Source organism: Amborella trichopoda, chromosome 13, assembly GCF_054954075.1.
Source record: "Amborella trichopoda isolate Santa Cruz 75 chromosome 13, AtrichopodaSantaCruz75HAP2 v2.0, whole genome shotgun sequence".
In the NCBI taxonomy this organism is placed as follows: domain Eukaryota; kingdom Viridiplantae; phylum Streptophyta; class Magnoliopsida; order Amborellales; family Amborellaceae; genus Amborella; species Amborella trichopoda.
Window position 1 is genome coordinate 34,314,718 of NC_142348.1, and position 9,784 is coordinate 34,324,501.

At 40.1% G+C, this 9,784-nt stretch overlaps 1 long non-coding RNA gene across 1 annotated transcript; it reads left to right on the forward strand.

Moving 5' to 3' along the window:
* Positions 1-556: 556 nt before the first annotated feature.
* LOC148779176 (uncharacterized) lies at positions 557-2,161 on the forward strand. Its single transcript, XR_016046741.1, has 2 exons — positions 557-1,172; positions 1,820-2,161. It is a non-coding gene; the product is annotated as an uncharacterized LOC148779176 (long non-coding RNA).
* Positions 2,162-9,784: the final 7,623 nt, after the last annotated feature.

Consider the following 9,784-nt stretch of genomic DNA (forward strand, 5'->3'; position numbering starts at 1 on the left):
AGTGATAAACTAGATAAAGGATACGGATTAATTTATTCTATTATTATAGTCTAATAAGTAAGGAATAATAAATGAGAGCCTGTACTATGGTATTTACTCCCTCGTGCAAAACACTTATTTGGGATTTTGTTTTGTTTGAAATTATATCTAGATGATTATTTTCGAAGAAAAAATTTGAGTTTTGAATTTTTAAAGTTTTAGATCATTGCCTACAAAAATTGGATGGTACTGGTGTAATCTGGGGATGCTATTTTTTTTTGGCACTCAGAGAATGAGCTTGAAATTATTTTCTTTGAAGTTGGTTGCCAGGTTCTAATGATCACATCAAAAAATTATCTATATTATATTCCAGGTGTAAGTTTATTTTCAGAGGGAGTAGATTGATATGTACTCCCAGGAATTCTTTTGGGATAGTAAATTCTCCAATTTTTTTATACTCAATTTTATTTTCTCCAATTAAATTAGGGTGTTTATGTAATGATTTCTATTTCATATTACTAATTATTTTAAGATTAACTCATATTCATTTAAAATATGAAATTTTAATGTTTAGCTATGATTGAATTAGTAGCCCCCCTATTGTTCTAAATATCGGCCATATTTTGTCCAACTTCATTGGATAAAACAGGTTACGGCGAAAATACGGTTAGCATAACACTTATGTCACACCATCCGCTCTTTTACCATAATTAAAAGGATGCAGTTTTCGTACGGATGCCTATGTAGTTGTAGGGAGACGGTTTAACTTATATACACCATCCATACATTTTGACGGCCATGACTGCATAGTAGATAAAAAGTAAACACCGGTGTTCGTCAGTAGCCAATTCCCTCGGCACATCCCTCTGTCATACCAAGCTTGGAGACTAGACGAGAGGAAGAGGAATTTAGTGAGTGAAAGAGGGGATAGTTAGATTGAAAGAGAAAAGGAAGAGATGTTTAGGAATTTGGAGAGACAAAGAGAGAGAAGAGGAAGAAAAATTCAGACGGGAGGCTTTGGAGCCACGGGAGGAAGAGGAATTTAGAGGGAGAAATAGGGGAGAGTTGGGGTGAGTATCGAAAGAAGAAGAAGAGAAGTTCAGATTGGAGGCTTCGGAGTTATAGGGTGTGCTTGAGCTGCAAGTTATTGAAGCTCAAAACCTTCATCAAAGTTTCCCAGGTATCATCTTGAGGTAAGGATGCATCTAATTGATTTTAGCATGACGATCCTTTGTAGATCCACCATGACGCCCATTTCAAATAAAAAGAAAACAATTTCAGTGAGGTTTTTGCATCGAGGCCTCATGTTATTGAACCCTAAATCACCCATCTGGCATTCTTTAATTTTCTCTCTCAAATCAGAACCAAATAAACTAATAATTGATTCAAATCGGTCATATTTCATCCACTTAGAAAAACCCTAAGGTGAGTTTTCGGATCAATTGAAATTTTTGTAGAAATTGATGCACAAATTTTTCCATATATATTCATGTTATATATCAAAAAACCTTCAGCCTACTTTTGTCATGGCATAACAAGCATTTTTTTGGGCATTCTATAGGGCACCCGTATGGGCTGTCTCTTTAAATTTCACCCTTTTGCAATAATTTTCACAAATTTAATACAATGTTAATCCTCAGAAAAAAAATTGTCACCTAATTTTTTTATTAAAGAAGTGTTCTATTTGGTGTGAATCTTTTTTCTTTAAGCTGAGTTTGCTTGTTTAAGTGTTAGTTAGTGGTGAGGCTAAAAGCCAATGGTTGAACTATCTTGAAGTTGTTGATAGATTGATAAGTGTATACACTCTTAAATCCGCTCGATTTGGGAATGGCTTTTGTAGCATGAGACAACTCTGTATTGATTGAGAAGTGTATACACTCTTAAATCAGCTCAATTTGGGGATGGCTTTTGCTGTATGAGACAACTTTGTATTGATGTGAATGTAGTTATCATTTGGGGATGGCTTTTGTTGTATGAGACAAATTGAAGCTTTTGCTTACTCATTGAATCATCACAATTTGGGGATGGCTTTTGCTGTACGAGACAAATGTGAATGTAGTGCCATCAATGTTAATATTTATGGCTCAATTTGGAGATGCCTTTTGTTGTATGACGCATATTGATGTGAATGTAGTACCATGGGGCTCAATTTCATGTTAATAATTATGACTCAATTTGAGGATGGCTTTTGTTGTATGAGAATAGCTCTGTATTGATGTGAATGTAGTGCCTATCAATGTTAACATTTATGTCTATTATGAATAACTCTGGCTAACCCCCTTTATTTTTCACTATCTCTGTACTAAAAATTGCATAGGTAGCACGTAGGAAATTTTAATAGTAATCCTATTTCCTTATTTTTATGTACTTAAAGTCCTCTTTTTCGAAATACATGTGATTGAGATAAAAGTGCTCCACAAAGTTACAAAAGCATTTTAGTTCCAGGGTGTAGTTTTCATACGGATGTCTACTAAAATCTGTATTTCTAAATATATTATTTTTCTTCAATGTATTGGACGTAATAGTTTTTTTTAGGTGGATGGCTAGTTTTAATGATTGTTTCACAATTATAATGTGGTACATCAGTTATTGATAGATGTTTTCACAAATGGTTGTCTCAAAGATGGAGTGAGCCACTCATTTTAGGTGTATGGATGTGGGCATGGATACAGAAAATAGGGATATGACTAGAATTTCCCCAATTTTAGGATATGGATACATATGCAAGTATCCCATCTAACACAACTATAGATATAAAGTTTACAATGTATAATACAGAAATATATACATCCAAAACCCAGACATATAATCATGTTATTATATATATATATATATATATATATATATATATATAATAGTTATGTTATTTTATAATATAAGTATCCAGGCACTATTCAATAGGAGTATCAGTGTCATCATAGTTCACAGTAAGATGCTAGCATGTTTAGAATATACAAGTATCTCTGTAACATAGGGAAATTCATTTCACTTGGTTTGAAAAACTTCGTGAATTCAGCTAGCTTTTTAGGGATGTACTTATATAGAGGCTTTTGAAGGGAACTCACGATGTGGAATGGGGATTTTATGTGATCACCTAATACCCAACAGGTATTGTTTTGTTTTTTACCATGATTGTTGATGGCATGGCTATGAATTTTCACTGGTTGTTCCCATAATTCATCACATCAAGGATTCATGTGAACTCTTTATAAGTTGCTCACGTTATCGGTTTTAATGAAAAAAAAAATTTATTTTTTGGTTGAATAAATTAATCAATGTGGTAATCAATGGATGAGGGATGTTAGTGTTTACTCAACTGAAAAATCCTTTTTGATAAGTTATTTATATGATTTTTATTAGAGTTAATGGCCTTATTTCTGCTACTCCTTTGGTTACCATACAAGACTACATTGGTTAGTGTGGTGTTTTTTCACTTGTATATTTGCAAGTTACTCATCAATCATGTATTTATATAAGTGTTTATTGTGTGATGTTTTGTTTTATAAGGTGAACCATACAAGAAAACCGAAGGAGAGGAATATAGCGCATTAGCCATTCATAGTAAGGAAACTGCATTGTGTCGGACGTACCTAATAAGTTTTAATATCGCAGAGTATTATATGCCTACTTCAACAATTTGGGAAGGTGCAAGAAATTCCGGCTGAGCCTCCAAAGTGGGATAGGAAGGAGAAAGTCGGTAGACATCCCACAAGTTGGATAGACGAGTTGAAATTGGAGATAATCGATTGGCGCAGACAACAACACCATGTTGTTGAAGATGTCAAGTGTTCATTCCTGCATCACCCTCAAAATCCACTTGTGAGGAACTGCCTCACAATCTACCTGTGAGGAACCGTGATGGAATTTTCAACATCGTAAAGAGGGAAGACCTGTTGAGGAAGCTAATGAGAAGGGGAAGATTCCACTTAGCTAGCCAAGAAAATTAATGAGGCGGAGAAAATGACTGATATCGTGTATAGATTTGGGTCTCTTACATATTTGCTTTTCACTAGGCTTCAAAGATGGGGTGGCAGCCGAGGTATCCGTAGGTACTTCAGCGATAGGAAGTGCAGGCAGGTCTAGGAGCATTCTCTAGAGCTGCAATCGAAGAAGTACCGATACAAGCATGAGCATTAAGAACAAGAGTCATATGCATAGGGAAATATGTGAAAGAATGGTTCAATAAATGAAAATACCTGAAGAGTTGCCTTTGATCGTGCACTGGAATGGAGATCAAGATTGGGGCACCTACATGGTGAAGTGAACCCATCCCAAAGAAACCAGCTGAAGATAGAGTCTTTAGTGCTGCCAAAATGCTGACACTTCAACTTGGGATAAGCCTTCTCCATAGCGCTGAAGAGAAGTACCACCATTAGGAATAGGAGATACATCTTCACCCATGAGACCCCTTCCCTTGATCTACCTCAGTAGGTCTTCAGTGGGAGGCTCTGGATCTGCAGCATCCATATGACTCTCGGACGGGCCATCTTCAAAAGAAGAATCCTCATCAGGTTTGCGTGAGGCAGGAATACCTTCAAAGAATCTATCTCCTCATCCTTGTTTTCAAAAGTGGTTGTCAGCTCCATCCGTTCATCGAAAGCAAAAAATTATGCGGCATATTTCTCAGTCTCACGAACCAGAGAAGATTTTGTCTGAGGAGACGATGAAGAGCTATCCATCTTGATTGTCTCAATCCTTTTCTTCTTAGCTATGCTCTTTCGGCATAAGATATGGGAAGGACTCGACTTCTCAGGAGGTATACCCCATTTGCTTCTCCTCAAAGGTGTAGACATTGCAACGCTAACCTGAAGAACACGAACCTTTGGTTCTTCTCAAGGGATATACACTGGCCGTGAATTTTGGGTTTTCGTCTTACCCTCGAGAACCAATTTGACAGTTGGTCCCTTGAGAGGCGCTTCTGATGGTGAGCGGATTTTTAATTTTCTGTTTCCCTTGGCCTTTGGATTAACCTTAGGATGTTGGGATTTTGAAGTGGGAGCATCAGATTCCTTTGAAGAAACCTTCTAAGAAGAAGGACTCATAGCCTTCTTTTTACTTTTAGCTGATGGATCAGCTTTGCTTTCCTTTTACTTTTGGATTTTCATTAGGGAACAGTAACCTCAGGAGGTTGAATAGGTTTGGCATGCTTACAATCAACTACTAAATTGATGTTTCGAACTAGAGGTTCTTGAAACCTCTCTTGATCCCCTAGTTGACTATCCAGCAGCTCAATCAATGATGATAAAAGGACTCCCTAGCCTCATTCATTGGTCCTTTGTGACCTTAATATCCATGGGATGTTCAATTCTAAGAGTGTTCCAGTCAAGAGAGAAACTTGTCCTAGTAGCCCATCCAGCAGATACCATGTTAATACTCCTCTTGAAATGGGTAATCGTCATCTTCTCATCAAGCCAGAATTTGGGCATATTTCTCACCGGCTGTCTTTACAAACCTCTTTGAAATGCAATATACCAATGGAAATAGCAGTACAGTGTGACCCAATGGCTTCCATAATGGGGCAAAATGAACTTGCACACATTGTTTATTGATGTACAAGAATCCCAGGCAATCTTTACAATGGAGTTAGGCTAGTTCTTCTGTATTTCAAAAGCGTATAATAATGGACAGTATTGGTCCATTCCATATTACCGTGTAAACCAGTGAGGTTTGTATCGCTCAAGCATTTTTTTTAATGCCAACTCAGTGTGGAAGTATGACACCATGAATACTTAGGATATACATTATCTTCTGATGAGTGGTCGGGTCATTATCAATGCAAGACTCATATTCATCCTCAAATAAACGATCTTCTAAACCCCCGATGGGAAAGGGCTTGGCCTGAAAGAAGTTGTCACCTCAGAAAAGATTCCTTACAATTAAAGATGGCCTTGCGCCCCATCTATTGCAGCAAGTATGGAATGTGTTGGAATCAATGTTTCTCAAATGATAATAAATGCCCTGGAAGCAGGCACCAAGCCATCCATAAACGTAATAAATGGGAAAGCCTGTTCAGGCATGTCCCAAAGTCTTGCAGCATCAATCAACTCGTTGAACCCATTGTAGATGTTGCATAGAACGGGTTGGGCTAGTGCATACCTATGGCCTTCTGCTATGTAGCAAGCCACATAAAGGCACTCAGGCTAGATTACATGACCACGGGACTTGGGAAGGGTGAACATGCATAAGAAGTGGGCGATATAAGCCTCCAAGTAGACAATGTCATCTAGGTCAATAGGACGAGGAGGCATATTCAACCTAAGGACTGGGGGCTTAGCCCTTGTTCAAATCAAAGAAATGGGTAATCTACAATTGGAAGCTAACTTTACGGCCTCCTGGAAGGGATGCCACCTTCAAGAGTTCTTCAAATAGCCTTCTCAAGGTTGTCGACTTTCGATATCCAGGGTAGGCTTTAACCATAAATATTACGTCTTTATCTGGGGTAAATTCTTCATAACGTCACAAAGAAGGGATAGACCGCCAATTCAATACAGATATAGAAGGGACATTCCTGCCTCCCTTTGGTAAAAAATTTGGTGTTTGTCACGGAGCATCAAGTCTCCAGGTACGCACTCATGATGTTTTCACAAAGATTGTAGGGCCAACCTGAACATTCTCAGACAGTCAAGAGCCCTACACTTGAAAGCTTGTTGTGAATCTAGTGCACATCTCTCTGATCAAAGTATAATAACCATGGCGATGACCACCCTCTTTGTCACATTCAAATCCTTCAGGATTCCATTGAACAAAATCTTCAAACGCTTTGGTTTCTCGACAGTTTGATGCACAAGTATAGGAGAAAGTCTATTCCTAGCAATATTTTTGTGTACATATTGGAGAAGGAAGCTTCGCGGAGGTAGACCCCAAAATGATTCCCTACCAAACTTGCCAAGGTCAAGAGGCTCAACCATATAGTTGATAAAGGATGGCCATTTTGAGATTTTTTTTATGCTACCCTCAGCTTGGCATAATGTTTTATGATGAGGTAGTCGGACCTCAGTGCAGTTTACCTGCTAATCCTCTTCTTCCTTCCAAAGCGCCTTCAGACGCATGGTGTCTGAAAAAGGAGAAAAGAGTTTCACATCAATCAACTTGAACTCATCTCCCCATTTTTCGTATGTCGATCTAAGACTCTGATCGATGACTGATGCTTAGTATGACTTAAGTCGAAGGTCCGACCTTTGACTCACTTCTCATATATTAGCCTGAGGCTCCTAGTTAGGTGCCTCGATCTCGCCCTCCGAATCTAGGTGATCTGGCAGTACCTATCTTGGGTTTCTAGTGAACCCGAGATTTGAGATCGCTCTCTCGGAACCTTGCTCAAGAGCAAGGGTAGGTATACCAACTGATGAGAGAGGAATTTTAAGGTGGGTTCGGGACTTACTCAAGCTGGCTCACATAGGAGCCCTCTTAGATCACGTCAGAAAGCCTCCCAACTGCTTTAGCTGGTTCAGAATCACCTCCCTAGGCCTGTAATCTCCTTATTTTTTTGCACAACACTTATACGGTTAATTTGTGAGACAAGTGGGTAAAAATGACCCACCCTTGTTTTAGGGCAATGCACATTTGTGTGGCTAAGAATGCTAGAGGTTTAGAGTGATGAAGTGGAAGGTTTGAGCGAAGGTTGAATAGAGAAGAGAACCTGATGAAGGGACGAGATTAACCTGATAGCTGGACAGTGACCGACTGGGAGTGGTAGCAAGACGGGCATGGTACTCAGGACCAGCACGGCGGTAATACTACTCAAAACCGAGGCCGATATGGTGGTGCTAGGTTAAGTCCACCCTCAATCAAGTGAAGAGAAAAAAGAGTGAAGAGAAGGAAAGAGAGTGAGACGGCGGAGGGGGAAGAACCCAGACGAAAATGGCCATCTCCGATGGCATCATGAGAAGACGTTGTGCTCATTGCAGGCAGCGATGGCCTCTGGTGAGGCTCACGGTGATAGCTCCCCACAATACACACAATGCTAGATGTAAAATATGAGAGGAGCTCACAGACTGCAATAAGCATGGCCTTTGGCAACGCGAGAAGACAACATGTCCCTTGTGGACGACGATAGCTTCTGGCGAAGCGCACAACAATAGCTTCTCACAAGTCGCGCGGCAGCTACCTCTCGTGAGGCGCACGGTGACAGGCACAGAAGGTGTGGACAGAGCCTAAGCGCGGCGACGGGTACTTTCATGTCCCTTTGCGAATGGCAATGGGCATCGCCACCTGCAATAGTCATGCATTAGAGCAAGGCCCTTGCGGACGGCAATAAGTTTTGGTATCCGCGTTCCTCGTTGATACATCGAGGATACGTCTATAGATGACGATGAGCAGCATTGTCTGCCACTCTCGCAGTGAGATAGAGAATATAAAAGAGAGAGAAGGAAGCTCGCACATGGCATTGCCATCATCATGAGCGACCTGTGAGCCTGCATGAGAGACATGCATGACACTACCACTACCGTGCTTGGTCTCTGAGAGGAACTCAGATGGAGAAGAGGAAGAAGAAAAGGGGGAGGGCGGGGGGGGAGAAGACAGAGAAGAAAAGAAAAATAAGAGAGAGAAGATTTACCTCAAGCCACCTTACTCTCTCTCCAAACGTGACACAACAATGAGAAAAAAGAGAAACTGTATTAAGTAAAAACTCTCTCTTTTTGTGAGAGATTGAGTCCTTTGCGTACAATGATGGTATGATGTGTATTTAGAATTTGCCCCAAACATGGGTGAATGATCAAAAGTAACCCTAACTCTTGGAAATTAAGATTAAATTAAATTAAAAGAAATGATAGATTTGCCCCTTCTTAAATATTTGTGGAATTCCAGAACAGTCCATATGTTGCCCTAGAACTTGCGTGATCTTGCATGGATGATCCGAGGTCGTTTTGATGCCTGGTTGATCGAAAGATGATTGCTTTATTATAGGGCTTGGCATGGAAATCGATTTGATACCAACTTTGAGCCATGGATCGCGTTTTTAGACCTTTGTAGGGACCTCCTCGGACAGAACCAGGCCTATCTAAAGGCCAACTGCTATGAACCTTTGGTTGGCATTGTTCGCTGCTACACCAGTTTTGCCTTTGATGTTCAGGGTATCTTTGTAGGTCTCGTATAGCGAGGTCCAGTCAGGGGCTTCTGACTTGCCCAAAAACACTGGGCCCATGTAGGCTAGGGGATTTTGATGAGGAATACCCTCAAGCCTCTGGCAAGTTAGACCATAGCTTTGTCAGTTTCTTGGCTTCGTGATGGTTTTTAGCGTTTCGGAGGGATCTTTTAGTCATCATCCTCACCCTCAAGGACTCTTGTTGTTGGTGATGTTGAAATGTGGGAGATCTTATGCGGCTCTCACCTTGATGAGCCAATTTGTGTTGTGATTAGATGCTAGCATTTGAGGATATTCTGTAGACCTCATTAGCCAGGCTTGTGACTGTTTGGAAATTGAGTGTCGGCTAAGGCGGCGGTAGTGCATCAACCTGTTTTGTCGATCCAAGCACTGTTTCGTGGTTTTCACTTGAACATGTGAAGTGGCACTGTAGAGACGGTTTTCACCAAATTATGTTATTTTTGGGCTCTTTTACCTATGAAATCGTGGTCATGTCCACCCATTTTCATCCGTTTTTACTCATGATTCCCTTTTGGGGTTTTCATCATGCCTAGGTTTTGTTTTCCACGGAACTCTCTTACTCATGGTTTCGTGACCATGCTCGTCCATCATGTTTACTCATGGCATTCCCCTGTATAGGTGTATACCATGCTTGTTTTTTCTGTGAAGGAATGTTTAGGGTCATGCCTTCGAGACCTGTGCGAAGCCTTTTAACGTCAT